The sequence below is a fragment of the Erithacus rubecula genome (assembly GCF_903797595.1).
Source record: "Erithacus rubecula genome assembly, contig: scaffold_394_arrow_ctg1, whole genome shotgun sequence".
Taxonomy (NCBI): domain Eukaryota; kingdom Metazoa; phylum Chordata; class Aves; order Passeriformes; family Muscicapidae; genus Erithacus; species Erithacus rubecula.
The window spans coordinates 11,494-30,048 of record NW_027635941.1 but is presented as its reverse complement, the minus strand read 5'-3'; positions in this window follow the sequence as shown (position 1 = coordinate 30,048).

Here is an 18,555-nt window from a genome sequence, read left to right as displayed (position 1 = left end):
CACTCCACTGACAACCCAACTGAGCACACCCACTGACCATTTCCCACTTACAACTTTATACTGCCCACCCCCACTCACCACATACACTGGCCACAACCACTGACCACACCCACTGAACACAGTCATTGTCAAGACACCAATGCTCACACCCCACTGACCACACCCAGTGAACACCTCCACTTACCATACCTCGGCTGACCACACCCACTGCTGCCACCCACTCACCACAACCCACTGACCACTCAACTGAATGAACTGGTGACTCAACTGATCGTACCCCAACTGATCCCACACCATTGACCACATCCACTGACCACCCCAATGACCATACCCACCGACTGCACTCACTCACCACAATGACTGAGCACATGCCACTGACCACCCCCAGTAACTGCACAAACTGGCCATACCCCCACTGATGGCACCCAATCACCACAACTGACCACACCCCAATGACCTCCAAACTGACCATACTCCAACTGACCACATCCACTGACCACTCCCACTCACCATGTTCACTGACCACAATCTACTGACCACCCAATCTACTGTATGCCAATCCACCACACACCGTTGACCACACCTACTGGCTGCACCCACTGACCACACCCCAGAAACTTCCCAATTGACCATACCCCCACTGACTACACCCTCACTGACCACCTGCACTGACCTACTGCCCAAAATCCAAAAACCACCCAACAGACCACACCCACTGAGCATTTAACTGACCACACCACCACTGAGCACAACTACTGACCACACCCCACTTCCCACACTGCAATTACTACCCAAGTGATCACACCACCATTGACCACACCCACTGACCATAACCCACTGATGACACCCATTAACCATACCCACTTGCCACACCCCAATCATCACCCACCTGACCACATCAACACTAACAACGCCCCCATGTATCACCCCACTGACCACCCCAATGGCAACACACACTGATCACACCTCAGTGGTGACTGCCTCTGAACACATCCACCAACCACACCCACAGCCCATACCAGTGACTACACCCACTGGCCACCCTGCACCTCTCACACCCAGTGTATACTGCCACTGACCACACCAACTGACCACCCCAAATGCAACTTTCCAACTGACCACAGCACTGACCACACACACTGACCACAGCCACTGTCTGAGACAGAGAAATTGAGAATTAAGAATCAAGCATCAAAAAAGGGACTAAAAGGGAGCTGACAAAACTATATGGAATGCTTAAACATATACTGAGCTTACAAGAACAGGAGAAGAGCAAGGTTACAAGATGCGATAAAGAGCTAGAATGTGCAAACAGGATGCAAGGACAAAGGCACCACCAAATAGGGGGGGTTTTCAGACTCCTAAGCCAGGAAAACTGGTATCAAAGTCCAGAAGATGACCAAAAGACTAAAAAGAGAGTATGCGCAAGGAGACAAGCTGAAAAGTTCAGTTGAGAAGAATACTATTTACCTCATCCTAAGGACCTCCAGACAACCACCAGAGCAACCAACAAGAAGTGCTCAGTCACGAAGAGACGTGGAGCTAATTTTAATAGAAAATGGGGACAGGCACGATTAGGAAACGAATATGTATTAGTCGCATTGTGCAATCCTAGTTGGTAGAGAATAAAAAGAGAGGCACAGGTCGCCAAAGGTGTGCATGTTTTTGAAGGAGCTATCCCGCATGCACCTCAGCGCTGAATAAATACATGCTTACCCTTTTAACTTTTTTGTGGATTATAGAGAGTTTTCCCACATTTCATATTGGCAAGCCAGCCAGGAGGTCTCTGCCTGCTGTGGTAGCAGCCGAGGAGCAGATTCCCTGGGGCGCCCCAGGACCTTCCCTGGAGGGATCTTGAACCTTGGTTCGCTCACTGTGGGGACAAACAATCACCTGCTGGCATTGCAGATAAAATGGTATGTATTAAATAGCAACAACAAGACTGCTAGTAAGTCGTACAGAGAAGCCTGATGTACAGCACAGTCCTGGTGGGCTTGCAAGCAGCTGGGCAAGTGGAGGGATGGAGACAAAGAGAGAGGAGTTGATCCTCAGCCGATAGCACTGCCAACGGAGGGGTGTCACTGAGCTGACAGAGCAGCCTGCTAGGGACCCTGGGGATGAGCCTAGTGAGTCCTTGTTTTTGCTGCTATTTTGTGTGACTGCTAAGTCTGGACATGTTGAATCATTGAGTGTGTCAGTGAGTGAGTGAGCGGGCGAGCCGTACCTCTGATACGGAGCGAGGGTGGAGCTCTACCCACGCTTCTGACCTCTGGTGACTGAGATTGCCAGAGAAAAGCCAAGTGTGGGGTGAGTGCAAGTGTGAACAGAGAAGTGTTGTGCTTGAACATGGAGTGGTTAGCATTCATTTTAATCATGGATAGACAAATTGAAGGAGTCTCTCCTCAACAGCGGTTTAACCTTGATCCCTGGGAATTTATTGATCCAATAAATCACTGGATAGAAAGAGAGAACAAACGAGGACCTCTGTGGGGAGGTTGGTAGCCTTGGACAGGGAAAAACCTGCAGTAGAGACTCTGAGTATTCCAGAGAGGGTGAACGGGATAGCTTGTTTTCGTGGGAAATTTAGAGCTGTCAGAGGATCAAGGGGTTGGCATCTGATGTGTGTTTATGTAGTAGAGATTGTGAAATACATTGGTATTGTTGCTCTAGTAACCAGCAGAGCATAAGCCCCAAGTGTAATATGAAAAACTATCCTAATCAAGTCAATGTTGAACCTAAAATTCTGAAGTTAGTGTGTGGAAAGTCACATTGGGAGCCTGTGAATTGGGGTTGTGTGTGGGAAGAAAACTGGGAAAGAACAGTGAAATTCTGTAAGGAAAATTCTGAGTGGAAAAGGGACAGGACAAGAAGAAGAAGATAATGGAAACTGGACCAAGTAAAGAGATCCCTAAGGCCAGTCCGTTAGGCTGTATTATTGCACATTGGGAAGACGTTGCTGGACACAGGCACAGAAAACAAAAGAGATCTTATTAGATTTTGCAAGGACTGGTGGCCATTATATAAACTGGATGATGGAACGAAGTAGCCACCTAGTGGAACTTTGGATTATAACATGCTTTTACAGCTCATTATATTTCTTAGGAGGGAAGGGAAGTGGACAGAGGTATCATATGCAGACATGTTTTTCTCCCTTCAAGATCACCCTGAATGGTAGAAAGACTGTGGGCTCAGGGCTCCATCTGATCCTCTGGTATTGGCCCTAGAGAAGGAGAATAAGTCTAAGAGAGGAAAGCTTAAGCAGTGTTGTTCAGCGGGCAGTGTAAGGCAAAGATGTACAAAATTGGATAAGGCTTACCAGATTGTAGCTCAGGAACAAGATCTGGTGGACATTTTGCTCAGGCCTTCCCACATAAGACAGGAAAGGGATGAGGATGCTGACTCAGAGGATCAGACTCTCCTCCAATCGCACACTGGACTGGATAACAGACACAGATATTACAGGCACCTGTATGAGAAGCAGTGGGACCACAGGTTTGAATGGTATTGGTTAAAGTTCCCTTCTCCACAATCAACTTGGAGGCATGGGAGAAGGTTGCTAAAACTTACCGCAGTGATCCAGTTAACACTGCTAAATGTCTGTGATATATAATAAACAACACAATCTGGATTGGAGCTATATACAATTATTATTGGATGCACTGACCGAGACAGAAAAACCATTGATTATAAAAATGACAGGGATCTGGCAGAAGGTTATTATAAAACACAGCAATTGGATGTGAAAGATTATTTTCCTCTCCAAAATCCACAGTGGGACTCAAATAGATCAGCAGAATTGAGAGAGATGGAAAGCTATCAGGAGTGGAGAGCAAAGGGGATGGAAAGGGCCATTCCCAAAACTATAAATTGGTCAGCTTTATATGCAATCAAGCAGGGGCCCTCTGAGTTGCAATCCAAATTCCTCATTCGACTAAGGGATGCAATGGGCTGCCACACATCACTGGACCCTGGGTCTGAGCTGAGGATACAGTAGCTAATCAATTTATTCCTGGGGCAGTCATAAGGTGTGAGATAAGATGTAAACTTCAAAAGTTTTGGGGGGAGGATGTAAGGAACTTAGAGAGGCTGTTGGACAAGGTGTGGAAAGTCTTTAGTAACCGGGAAGAAGGATATAAACAAGGAATGAGGAAGTTCGTAGCTGTCATAAGTGAGAAGGAGAGAGGAAGATGCAGACAGGGACAACCTAGACGAGATCTGTCCCACTTGGGCAGAGACCAGTGTGTGATCTGTAAGAAATATGGTCACTGGAAAAATTAATGTCCAGAACAAAGACAGGGTGACCCTCAGGAAAAGGGAGACCAGGAAAAGGGAAAAGTGATTGCACATGTGAAAGAAGACTGAGGAGGACCAGGAGATCTCACTGAAGGAGATCCACTGGTTGTAAGTTAAAGCTGGGGAGAAAGGGAAAAAAAGTGGAATTTCTAGTTGACACGGGGGCAATATATTCAGTTCTGAATAAAACTATGGCACCTGTGGAGAAGGATTATATTACAGTAATAGGAGGGACTGGCCAACTTTAACAAACATATTTTTGCAAACCATTAAGGTATAGGCTTGGAAAGCAATAGGATATTCATAAATTTCTCTATCTGCCCAGTTTCTTGAGACATTTGAGGAGACACTTGTTAGAACAATTACAAGTAACCATTAAATTTTAAAATGTGGAGGTTATTCTGGAGGTAAATTATGAACAGTGCATAGAGGAATTAATTTTAATGTTAACAGCTGCTCATATGGAGGGAGAAATTAGTGAAGAAATAATAAATCAAGTGTTTTTGGGAGTGTGGACCTCCAATGTACCAATGAGGGTGAAAAATGCACCTCCTACAGTAATTAAACTGAAGGAGGGAAAACAACCAGTTAGAATTAAACAGTACCTCTGGAAAAAGGAAGATAGGGAAGGAATTAGTCCAATAGTTGAAAATAGTTGCAATTCGGGTTGTTAAAAGAGTGCACATCTGAGTTCAACACTTCCATTTTACCAGTCCAAAAACCAGATGAGTCATATGGGATAGTACAGAATCTAAGGGCTGTTAACAAAATAATTGAAGATCTCTATCCCATGGCAGCAAACCCATACACTTGGCTAATGTGCCTAACACCAGAGCTAAATTGGGTTACCATTTTAGACTTGAAAAATACCTTTTTTGCCTCCCTCTCCATGAAGACAGCCAGAAAAATTTTGCATTTGAATGGGAAAACTCGAAAAGTGGCCACAGATCCCAATTCACATGGGTGGTGTTGCCTCTGGGATTTAAAAACTCTCCTACCCTGTTTGGGAAACAGCTTGCCAAAGATCTGGAATCCTGGGAGGCTTCCTCAGAAGAAGGAAAGTTACTGAAGTATGTGGACAATACCCTCATAGCCACCCAGATGAAAGAGGCATGTGTAGCCTGGATGGTAAGCCTTCTAAACTTTCTAGGACTTCAGGGACATCAAAGAAAAAGGCCCAGGTAGTGAAGCAAAAGGTGATTTATCTGGGTTATGAAATTCATGTCGGACAATAAACTATAGGTCAAGATCACAAGGAAGCGATATTGCAGACATTCTTAGGAATGACAGGGTGGTGTAGGCTGTGGATACACAGCTATGGCTTGCTTGTAAAACTTCTGTATGCGCTCATTGCAAATGGGAACAGAGGCCTCCAGTGGACAAAAGAGGCCACGTGGGCCTTTCACCAGCTGATGAATGCTGTAATGTCAGCTGCAGCTCTCAGACTCCCAGGTGTAAGCAAACCATTCTTTCTGATTTCCTTTGAGAAGCAGGGAATTGCCCTGGGGATACTGGCCCAGGACCTGAGTCCATACCAGAGAGCAGCTGCTTAATTATCCAAGCAACTGGACACAACAACCAAGGGATGGCCAGCATGCCTCAGAGCCCTTGCAGCAGTGGTGCTGAATTTTCAAGGTGTACACAAATCCAACTTGGGCCAGAAAATGACTGTACTGGTGTCTCACACAGTGTCTGCGGTCCTGGAAGTAAAGGACAGGCACTGGCTCTCCCCACATAGGTTCCTGAATTATTGAGCTATCATGGTGAAACAAAATGATGTAGAGATAGTTGTAATTAACATTATCAACCCAGCTTCTTTCCTTTGTGGAAATCAAGAGGAACCAGTACACCAAGGCTGCCTGGAGACTATTGAAGCCTCCTACTCCAGCCTCCCTGATCTGAAGGACACCCCTTTGGATGGCACAGAAATCTATTTCACTGATGGAAGCAGCGATGTTGTGAGTAGAAAGCGACATGCTGGGTATGCAGTTAGCACCTGCAAAGAGGTAATAGAGTCTGGACCCTTGTCAATAGATACCTCTGAACAAAAAGCTCAGATAATCCCTCTAACCCATGTCTAAGAAATCACAAGGAAACAAAAATAAAAATTTAGACAGAGTCATGCGAGTTGTACATGTGTATGGAGCCATCTGGATAGAAAGCAGACTGTTAAACTCACAAAGGAAAGACGTCAAATGTGCAGGAAATATTGCAGCTACTGGAAGCAGTTCAGCTACCTGAGCACATACCAAATATACACGTTAAGGCACATCAGAAGGTGAGCTTGGAATTGCTGGAAAGAAATGAGTGGGCAGACAGAGAGGCAAAAGAAGCAGCAAAAGGTGAGATGACGATTGAGGGATCTTTAATTCCAGATGGACAGAAGGTAAGCCAGTATGTTTGTTATGCTTTAAAACAGTGCAACTGATAATGGTCTCATTGCTTTAAAAGGCCTGATTTTTGCAATCAAGTATTCACCTTTGCACCTGCCTGAGGACTCTGCATCACTATGGACCCTCATCCACATCAGCCCAAGGCTCTACTTTGACCAAGTGGGGCCTCATGGGACACAGGTGCCACTGGGACATTGCCAGGTTTTGTGGAATCCAGTGTCCATTGTGACACAGCACAGCCTCATGGAAACACGGGGACCATTGTGACACAATGGAATCTCATGGAAGCAAGTGTCAGTTGTGAACATGGCATGGCCTCATGGAACCCAGGAACAAGTGGGACTATGCCATGGCTTGTGGAAGCAAGGGGCCATTGAGGCACAGCTTGGAACCCAGGAGAACATTGTGGGGAAATGGATTCTCACAGAAAGAAGGCTCAATTGTGACAGTGTGGAATCACAATGACCTCCTGGGTTCCATGAGTCTCCTCTGTGTTTACAGCTGAGTCTTGGTTCCCCAAGATCCCATGGAGTCATTGTGCTCTGCTGTGATTCATGAGGCTGTGCTGTGTCACACTGGACACTTGCTTCCTCCAAGGCTGGAGATGTCCCAGTGGCACCGGGTTTCCATCAGGCCATGTTTTCTCACAATGGGGCTTCAGTTCCATGAGAATCCATTATGTCACAATGTTCTCTTTAGTTTTATGAGAGCCTGATGTGTTGACAATTGACTCTTGATGCCTTGAGGTTTCATTGCGTCACAATGGTCTCCTTGGTTGCATCAGGCCCAGCTTTGTCACAATGCATTCCATGCATTTCTAGTGCATCACAATGGTCTCTTGGATTCCATGAGGACCTGCTGTAAAAGAGTGGACACTTGGCTCCATGAGTTTCCATTCCATCAGGATGATCTCTTGCATTCCATGAGGCCCTGCAGTGTCACTATGGAGCCTTTGTTCCGTGTGTTCCCATTGTGACACAATGGTCTCCAGCGCCTTATGAGGTTGCACCATGGAACTGTGGACACTTGGTTCCATGAGATTCCATGTTGTCACTGTCAGGAAAATCCAGAAATGCCAGAGGTTTATGTCCAAAAAGGAGACAGAGGAATCCTTCAACTTCTTCTGAATAAACAGAAAGAGTTCATTGGGGCACACACATAGGGGGTTTTTCTTTCTTGCAGTTTCATGGCGCAGTCTCCTTTAATCCTAAACTCCCGGCTGCATGTTGCCCTCTTCCTTTCCCCATTGGCTGAGGTAATAGGAAGGTACAGCCTTCCCAAACCTGCTGTTCCATATACCCCCTTGAACCTGGTCTTTGCCCCCAAAGTTCAGAAGTTCAACCTTATGCAGATCCCAGTAACAAACCCTCTGCCTAAAGTCAGTAGAAACATTATGACCCATTTCAAAGACCTTAATACCCATCTCTTCACCCATCAAATGATTTGTAAGGACATTAGCACACATCTTTCCTCTCACACTGATGTTTCCTGTGCTGCTGACAGTCTTTTAAACCCAGCCCTCAGCCTGACCTCTCTGCAGTTACAGTTCCATGGAAAGAGGTTGTTGTCTCTTCCCCCTTCCATGGGCAGGACGCTGTTCAGCCATCTCCAGGACAGCAGAGCCCCACTCACAGCACTGTTCCTGGGAAGAACAAAAACCATCACTCCAAATGTCCCCCTGCCTCCTCCTTCTTCCCAGGCACTTGGCCCTGGCTGTGCGGTTTGCTGATGGTTGTCACAGGAAAAAGGTGACACTGTGGGGCCACATGGAACCAAGGGTTCATTGTGACACAGCAGGGCCATGTGGAGCCAAGGAACCATTGTGACACTGCAGATGCAAGGAGAATATTGTGACACTAAAGAAACTCATGGAACCAAGGGTCCACTGTGACATTGTGGGGCCTCATGAAACCTACGGGGCATTGTGACACTGCACAGCCTTGTGGAACCAAAGAGACACTGTGGTGACACTGTGGGGCCACATGGAAACAAGGATTCCTTTTTGATACTGAGGAGCCTCATGGAACCAAGAGTCCATTGTGAGACTTTGAAACTACAGAGATCATGTTTAGAGTACTGAACGTCAAGGAACCAAAAGTGCACCTGACAGATTAAAGTCTCATGGAACCAAAAAGAGCATTGTGATACTGTAAGGCCCAATGGAACCAAATATCCATTGCGAATGTTCAGAACCTCATGGAACCAAGAGTCTGTGCTGACAAAGCAATGCCTTGTAGAATTAAGGAGTCTAAAGGTCTCAAATATTCGTTGCAGGGTTCTGCCTTGGAGAAGGGGAACCTCCTTGGTGGCACCTTGGGCTTGACACACACCTGAGGAGTGTGTCTCTTTTTGATGGGGAAACTTAAAAGTTTTGGATTACTTAAAAAAACCAAGAAAAAGTCTTCTGGCCTGATTGCAGTCAGGTATCCAGCAAAGCAGGTCCCAGGTGAATGAGGACAGACAACATGGGGTTGGGGAATGTGGAGCAAGATCGTCCACAGTGAGTCAGACCTCAAGACACAGCTTGTCTGAGCAGGACAGACCTCCTGAGGAGAAAACATGGACTCAATACCAATCACAGAATGCTGCATCACCCCTGCTCTAAAGAGAACAGTAATAAAATATACTCCTTAAAACAGGAATGTGAATTTCTTAGACGCTCTTTGAAATATTTCTTCATAACAGTATCAGGAAATCTCCCTAATGAAGTGCACCAGACCAGAGGGAAATCAAGGCAGGACTTGCTTGATCCCAATGAACCTCGTGGTGCCTTTGGTGCTGAGACGTTGAACCTCACACCTGAGAGGAGATTGCACAAACCTTTCCAGGAATTAAAGTCAGAAGAAAAACCCAAAGCATCTCAGAGCATTAATGGGTCCCTCTGAGGTCCATCCCCAACACAGGCTCCTCATGAACTCCTTGAAGGAGCGAATTGGAGGCCATGACTGCACAAAATTTTTTCAGAGACTCAAAGAAAGGAAAAAGGAAAGTACCCTAAAAAACTGAAGTACCTTGAAGCATTAATGAGCCCCACTGAGTGTTGTTACTGACAAAAGCTCTCAAGGGACTAATTAAAGCAGATAATTGGAGGCCATGATTGCACAAAGCTCTCAGAGACTCCAAGGCAAAAGCAAAACCCAAAGTTCTTGGAAAAACCTGCAGTCCCTGGGAGCATGAAGGAGCCCCCAGGGCCATTTCTGACCAAGGCTCCCCAGGGATTGGTCCCAGCAGATCCCTGAGGCCACTGGGATGTGGGGGGGATGTTGAGGGCAGGACATGGGGTGACAGTGCCCAGCCTTGCTGGGGCTGTGCCAGGAGGCCCCAGTGGCTCAGGACAAGGTGTCTCCTCACAGCCCTTGGTGGCACTGACCCTGCTGTGCTCCAGGGCTCCAAGACTTCTACACTGGACTTAGAGTGCACAGCCTTTGGCCTATTCAGGATGCAGATTTGGGCATAACTGAATCAGATACTGCTTTTGTGTAAGAGTCAGCCCAAAGTTTTCTCTGATCTGCCTCAAGACCATCATCAGAGACTGAGACCCCAGGATGCCACCCCTCCCTCTGGACCTGTGTGGGAGCCCAGGGCATACCCCTGGCCTCCTTGGGGGTCTCAAACCCCCCCTGGCATGGGTCTCAAAGACCTCTGAGTGAGACCCTGGTGTCACAGGCTCTGAATTCTAACCCCTGGGGGAAGTTGTCAGCACAAAGAGAATGGAAACAAGCTAGCAAAATTAGTAAAGTGTAAATTAGACCTTCAGAACGTAGATAAATAGGTTTTTTGGAATATTTATGATAAGGGACATGTGGCCAAGATGGAGAATTTGGGGGGTGGACATCTTTTTTTCCTTCTTCTCTATGTCATCCATGTTGGGTGACACGTTGGCACTCTTGGATTAGATGGGGTCAGGGCTGGACCATTTAATAAAATTGTATTGTATGGGGAAAATTTTGTAAACATGTAATACGTAGTATAAACTATATAAGATAAGCCCTGCCTTCACCAGGCAGATTCCACCATGGATGCCAGGCTGAACTGACCGCTGCTGGCCAGGCAAAAAGTCCCTGAGATATGAAACAATAAACAATCCTTTGGAAAAAGAGAAAACTGTCTCCGGCAGTCTCTCTTCGGCTGCTTCAGAGAAAACCAGACTTTGAACCACTTCATGTCCCTCTGGGGTGACCTTGGGGCAAAGGAGAAACCCCAGACTGGGGCACCTGGTGTCCCTGGGTGGGCAGTGACATGTGGCATCCCCCTGGGTGGGCAGTGACATCTGACGTCCCTGGATGCGCCACAGTCCACAAAGGTGGGTGTGGACCCCCAGAAGGGCAAGCTCAAGAAGACACACAGAGATGGAGGAGACCCCCCAGGCAGAGATATTTGGCACAGACCCTGGTGGATCCTTGTAGGCTGCAAAGGCAGGTACAAACCCCCAGAAGACTGAGCTTCAGAAGAGCACGCTGATGAAGAGGATTGCAGAGGAGATTTCTGGCCCTCTGCCAAGAAAAGCCGAGTTCCAGACGCGAGTCAGAGAGGAGGTGTCCCGGGAAGCCTCGCTCCTGTGCACTGCTGGTCGGTTTCAGGAACCTCCGAATCGATTTTGGATGAATTGCTTTTTTGGTAAGATGGTTCAGAATCTGACACATCATAGGTTTCCCACCTAGCCATGAGCAGGGGGAGGGAGGTTTATGGCTGCCTTGCTATCAGCAGGTGGAGAAAGCAATTGAAGTCCCGCAGAGACTGGGGGAAGAGACACATCATAGGATTTTCACCTAGCCATGAGCTGGGGGAGGGAAGTTTATGACTGCCTTGCCAGCAGCAGGTGGTTCAGCAAAGGCCTAGCCAGCAGCAAGGTCGGGGAAAAATTAAGTTAGAAATATTTCCAAGTGAGCTACAGGACATAGATTTTTGCTATTTCACCCCTTCAGAAACCCTGACCCCAGAAGGCGGGAGGGCGCTGCAGGCGACTCCCCGGGCCGTGGGGGACAGAGGGGAGGGGGACGGGACCATGGAAAAATGCGGGCTCGGTGCCGCAGGGATGTCCAGGGAGAGGCAACCTGCGGGGACTGGGACGCAGAAGGACAGGACCATGCGGGCGGCTCTCAGCTCAAAGGGGGAGGGAGCAGCAGCCTTCACACTGACTGGGAAAAAAACCAACCAAACAACAACAACAAAAAAAAAAAACCAGGGAAAAAGGGCGGGTCTGGTGCATTTAGCTGCAAGGGATGTCCAGGGAGGGGCAACCTGCGGCAATGGCCGGGACGCAGAAAAGCGAGTAGTGTGAAAAGACACAGACAGGCCTGTCTCCAGCTGTCAGAAATGCTGGGGGAGGAGATGAATGCCCTGTTTCAGGGAAACCTGAGTTGTCCACATTAGAACTGACAGAGTCTAATGGGGAGAGAAAATTTATGTTTTGAAAAGTCAAAGGAGAAAAAAATAACAATTTTTAAGCAATTGCAGGCAGCTGCCCGGACAGATCCGGACAGAGCAAACCCAGGTACAGCAGCGTGAAGTCACACCCCAGGCTCGCCGAGAGGTGGGGGGAGGCACAGCCACCCTGCTCCAGAGGCTCCAGCAGCACCCCCACTGCTCCCCCTGTGCCTGCACAGACCCAGTGCTGCAGGCGGGAGGGGGAATGGGGGGTGGAGAGATGCCAAGAGCTGCCTTTTATCTGTACTATGGAGAACAAACAGAGCAAGGGAACAGGATAAGGAGTTACTTTTATTTTTAGTTCTTGTATGTTAAACTAAAGGTGTTTGGTTTTGCATTGTTGTTAAAAAGATGTTGAAACTTTAAGAATGGTGAAGGTATTTTAATAGCATTAGGTATTTTAATAATTGAAGGTATAATAAGGTATTTTGTATTTTATTTGAATACATATCATCTATATTTAGTGATTTGTTATTGCTCAGATATGAGTGGAAATTTATTTAAATTTCAACATTGAGTTTTAATTTTCCTATAGTTAATTGTTTTAGAGAAGCCAGTTTATAAGTATTTGCAATATTGTCAATATAAATCAATAGATTTGGAGTTGGATTTTAAAATTTAGATTTAGTTTCTGTATTTAATTTTAAAAACACTGTAATAAGATTGTAATAATTCTATATCACAGAACGATTTTGTTTTCTGTTTCATTGTCTAATCTGAAATCTTTCAACATTTTAAGTAAGTTTTGGAAAGCCTTCAGACGTGTCCTTGAATCAAATGTATGAAGATTATCAGCTAAGTTGTGAACTTAATGTTGCTTTGTTTTCCTTTTATTAATTCTCTTTTATTTTGGCAGGTCTTTTGTGACCTGGCATTGTGCTGTCTTATGGTTTTGAATATTTTGCAGAATTCCAGAAAATTATTTGAGCTTCATTCTCAGAAAAAATTCCTAGTGTTATTGTTTTCCTGAGTTGCTATCATAGAAGCACTGCAGTGTCTTGCCATGTTCAAAGTATCTTACCCTAAAGATGAATTTTAGACAAAATGAGTTGCTAGAGGAGTTTGATTTCTTTTTGAAAGGTTAAATTGTAGCTTTGTTATTAAGAGTTGTGGTTTTTTCTTAAATAAGATGATGTCAGGAGTTCTCTTCCAATTATAGTTTAGGCTCTGGCCAAGCCTTGATTCTAACTGAAAGAGAAATTGTGTAAACCCAGGTGTTTTCTGCATCAAAATAATATTCCAGTCGTTTGGATTGGCAATTTGACTTATCAATATAACAGCTGAAGCTGACTTTGAAGTGAATTTGGTGTTCATTTTCTGGAGATGACCATCTAATTCCCCATTGAATCAACGTTTGTCAGCTGTCTGCAGACCCTGAGGTGATGACACAGTTGTTTTTAAATTGATGATTATCTAATCTTGTAAATGTATGTCTGCTGTTTAAAGCATTGTTAATTATTGTATTGTGTTTACTTGCAGAAGATTGTAAACTTTGGGTTTGTTTTTTTGTTAGATAGTAGTTGAAATAATAGTAGAAAGAAAAATTTTCCAGTTTTGTTCAAAAATTTAGAGACAGAGAAAGTTGCAAAGCTTTCAAAGTAAGCATTTGGGGGAAGGGTTCTGTTTGTGTCTCCACAGAGAGAGGACAGAGATGGTTGAAGCCTGCAGCAAGATTGGAACACCACAACATATAGCTTCAGTTGTCAAGGAGCAAATGACAGAAGTTATTCAAGAGCAACATGAAAAGATTTTTGCCAATTTCAAGAAGAAAAAGAATCTATCTGAAATGCAATGCTACAACTGTGGGGGTTTTGGACATTTTAGGAAAAATTGTCCTCAATCCACAAAGACTTCCAAGCTACCAGAACTTTACCCTAGATGTCGCAGAGGAAGACATCTGGCAAGTCAATGCTATTCTCTGACAGATGTGGACGGAAAACCATTGCCACTGCCAAAAATCACGAAGAAAAGTGCAGGACCACCTTGTGCTATGACAGAAATGATGGCGGTGCAACAAGGAACAACAACAACACCAGCACAGACAATACAGTTGTCGGGGAACAATGTCAATCTGACTCCCTCAGCAGGGTGTTAGGGGACAACCCCTGTGACAGGGATTTGCTGCCACCAGGAACGCAGTACATCCTGTCAGCTTCAAAAGTGACTTGTTTTTTGAATGAAGAATCTGCATCTATACCTACAGGATTCAAAGCACCGTGCTGAAAGAGACAAGATTTTTTGATAGTAAGGAGAGAGCAGTGCAGCAATTTTGGACTGACAATGTATCCTGTTGTTTCAGCAGACTGCTTCGAAGAGCTGACAATTTTAGCAAGGGCTCTTCGACCCCCATTGACAATTCCACAAAATACTCAACTGGCAAAAGCGATAGCTCTGCCATCGCATCCATTGGAGCATCAAGCAATGCTGGCGATGGGCGAAGGGCATCCACACTACAATGACCATGTCAAAGTACACGCGTTATGGTTGAAGTACATAACCCGTGAAGAGCCAACTATTACTTGGGACTTGATATACCATAACAGGAAAACATCCATCACAGGGATGGTGAACACCGGACGTGACTCTGATTTCATATATTTTCTGACCTCGAGAATGGAACTTGATTGTACCTTTGGACCAAAACGCAGGCATTGGAGGAAGTTCTGTATGCCTCCAAAGCGAAAATTCAATAGCATTCACAGGACCCGGACAGAAGACAGCTATCACTCGTTCATTTATAGGGCAAAATCCATTCACTCTATGGGGAAGAGATCTCCTTTCACAGTGGAACATGTACCTGACAATGGATTTTTAGTAGGGCTCACTGCGGCACTTGCCACTCCAAAATTGACATGGAAAACTGATATGCTTCATTGGGTGGATCAGTGGGCCTTGGAGAAGAAGAAGTTGAGTGCATTGAAATCTTTGGTGAAAGAACAACTAGAGAAAGGACACATAAAACCAACAAACAGCCCGTGGTATTTTCCAGTGTTTGTCATCTGAATAAAGTTTTCTGGATCATGGAGATTACTTCACGACCTCAGAAAAATTGAGTGAAATAGTGGAGGAGATGGGACCTCTTCAGCAAGGACTTCCATCACTCACAATGATTCCCAGAGACTGGCCTCTTGTTATTATTGACCTCAAAGACTGCTTTTTCAGTATTTCACTTCATGAAGACAATGCTTACCCGATGGCATTTTCTGTTCCAAGTTTGAACAGAGAAGAGCCGATGAAGAGGTATCATTGGGTTGTTTTACCCCAAGGCCTCAAAGACTTGCCAACAATTTGTCAATGGTATGTGGCGCAAACTTTGGCTCCAGCAAGACACAAATATCCTAAAACAAGAATTGTACACTATATAGACGATTTGCTGATTGCTGCATCAACAAACTGAGAACTGCAAGACATCTGTGCTTGTGTGATCGAAGAAATACAAAAAGCAGGACTCGAAGTCAGCACTTCAAAGATTCAAGAAATCGCACCCTGGAAATACCTTGGATGGAAAATCACCGGACAGACAATCAAACCTCAAAAACTAAAGATCAGCTCAGAAGTCAACAATCTCCAAGACCTGCAGCAACTTCTTGGAGTGATCAACTGGATGAGATCGATTTTGGGAATCACAAATGAAGATCTTTCATCTTTGTTTGATCTTCTGAAAGGAGAGGACAGCATCAAATCCCTCAGGACACTTACGCCAGAAGCACAAGCAAACTTGCAAAAAGTTGCAGAAATTATACAAGACAGACAAGCACACCGATATGTGGACTCTTTACCATTCCATCTAGCAGTGTTGGGAGAAGAAACACAGCTATATGGTTTGATTTTTCAGTGGGACAAACACAAAAAAGACCCTCTTTTAATTATATAATTAATAGAATGGGTTTTCCTATCTTACAGATCTCCAAGGACAATTCTTACAGACTTAGAAATGACAGCACAAGTGATAATGAAGGGAAGAACAAGGTTGATGACAATGATGGGCAGGGACTTTTCAATGAACAATGCAGCAAGGACCACAGATTTCTACAATACCAATGAATCAAAAAATGAACGAGGCAGCAGCTTGGCCTCAATCTCAACAAGTAATACCTTTGAACAGACAAATTCCTACAGAGACACACAGACCTGCAACAGCAGCTCAAGATACTTTACTTGATTGGGCAAATATTAGAATGGACTTGACAAGAAGCAGAGAATGTCCTGCAATTGGGACTGGTGAAATAGCCATGCCAGTGAATTATGACCAACAAGGACAAAACCAAAGATGGTAAAAATTAAATCATGATTTAGTTAAAGATTTAATTAAGGAAATTAGAGATTATGGACTGGGATCTTCATATTTTAAACAGCTTTTTAAAGGTATTCTCAATGAATATGACTTGACTTCATGTGACATGAGATCTCTTGTGTCATTGATACTTACTGACACACAAGGACTCATGTGGGAGAGCAGATGGAGAAGAGCTTTGGAGGAGCTGCAAAAGAAATACCAAGGTGGTGCTCATGCTAACCTCACCATGGCAGAATTAGCAGGAGACCCTCCTCACAATGATCCAGTACAACAAGCCACCAGGATTCCAAGGGGAGTGTTGGCAGACATCAAGGAAAAAGGATGTGAACTTCTCTTCAAACAAGATATAAGACTTTAGGACTGACAGTGAAACATGATTGTTTATTAGGTGAAAAAGCGGATTTACCAGTGATGCAGCCAAGGGAGAGTGTTTGGGAAAATTTAGCATGAACAGTGGGGTTTGAAACAATTTGTTTGAGGCATTCCAGGCAAAAAAGCCATTTTCAACATGTCTGGTGGGATTGCCAGTGAAAGAATGGCCCATTCCGGAGGGCATCCCTTCATGGGTGATGCCAGTTGTGACAACTCCTGTGGACAGATGGCATGTGTGGGTTCAATTTCTCCCTGTGGCTGTTTTCAAACCAAAAGAATTAGAAATTTTTGGTTTGACAATGGATTTTTGAATTGTATTTGATGTTTTAGGAGTGACAAAGAACAAAACAATGGATGTTACTCCGAATCAGAATGTATATAGCAATTATATTGTAGTCTCAAACAAACCATCCTTCCAAGTTCTAGCACAGTTACTGTGGCTGGAGGGTCTGTTTGAACTTTTTGATCTTTTACCTTTGTAAAAAGAAATTTTGAAAGTAGGTTTTTATATATTAGTGGGGCTTGTTGCTGTTCTCATTGCTTTCCCATGCATCCTCCCATGCACTCAGTGCGCCTTGAACAAAGCTGTGAAAAGGGTGTTCTTGGTGGAAGCAGTGGGGGGAGATGTGGGAGCCCAGGGCGTACCCCTGGCCTCCTTGGGGGTCTCAAAACCCCCCTGGCAAGGGTCTCAAAGACCTCTGAGTGAGACCCTGGTGTCACAGGTGCTGAATTCTAACCCCTGGGGGAAGTTGTCAGCACAAGGAGAATGGAAACAAGCTGCCAAAATAAGTAAAGTGTAAATTAGACCTTCAGAACGTAGATAAATAGGTTTTTGGGGATGTTTATGATAAGGGACAGGTGGCCAAGATAGAGAATTTGGGGGGTGGACACCTTTTCCTCCTTCTTCTCCATGTCACCCATGTTGGGTGACACGTTGGCACTCTTGGATTGGATGGGGTCAGGGCTGGACCATTTAATAAAATTGTATTGTATTGGGAAAATTTTGTAAACATGTAATACGTAATACAAACTATATAAGATAAGCCCTGCCCTCACCAGGCAGATTCCACCAGACCGCTGCTGGCCAGGCAAAAAGTCCCTGAGATAAGAAAAAATAAACAATCCTTGGAAAAAGAGAAAACCGTCTCCAGCAATCTCTCTTCAGCTGCTTCAGAGAAAACCAGGGTTTGAACCACCTTTGTGTCCTTCTGGGTTGATCTCGGGGCAAAGGAGAAACCCCAGACTGGGACATTTCTGGGTCAGAAATTTTGGGAATTTTGGAATTTTTGGATTTCTGGGTCAGGAATTTTGGGATTTTTGGGGCAGCCCCACCTCCACCTTGCTGGGCAGCTCTGGGGGCAGGGAATCTGTGGGGCAGGAATGGGGTCAGAATCTATGGGGTAGGGAATGTATGGGGTAGGAAAATCTATGGGGCAGGGAATGTGTGGGGCAGGGAATGGGATCCATGTATGGAACAGGGAAATCTATGGGGCAGAAATGAGATCAGTCTATGGGGAAGGAATGTGTGGGGCAGGGAATGGGGTCAGAGTGGGTGGGGCAGGGAATCTATAGGGCAGGAATGGGATTAATCTGGGGCAGGGAATGTGTGGGGCAGGGAATGGGATCCATGTATGGAACAGGGAAATCTATGCGGCAGAAATGAGATCAGTCTATGGGGCAGGGAATGTGTGGGGCAGAAATGGGATCAATCTGTGGGGCAGGGAATGTGTGGGGCAGGAAATCTGTGGGGCAGGGTATGGTATCGATCTGTGG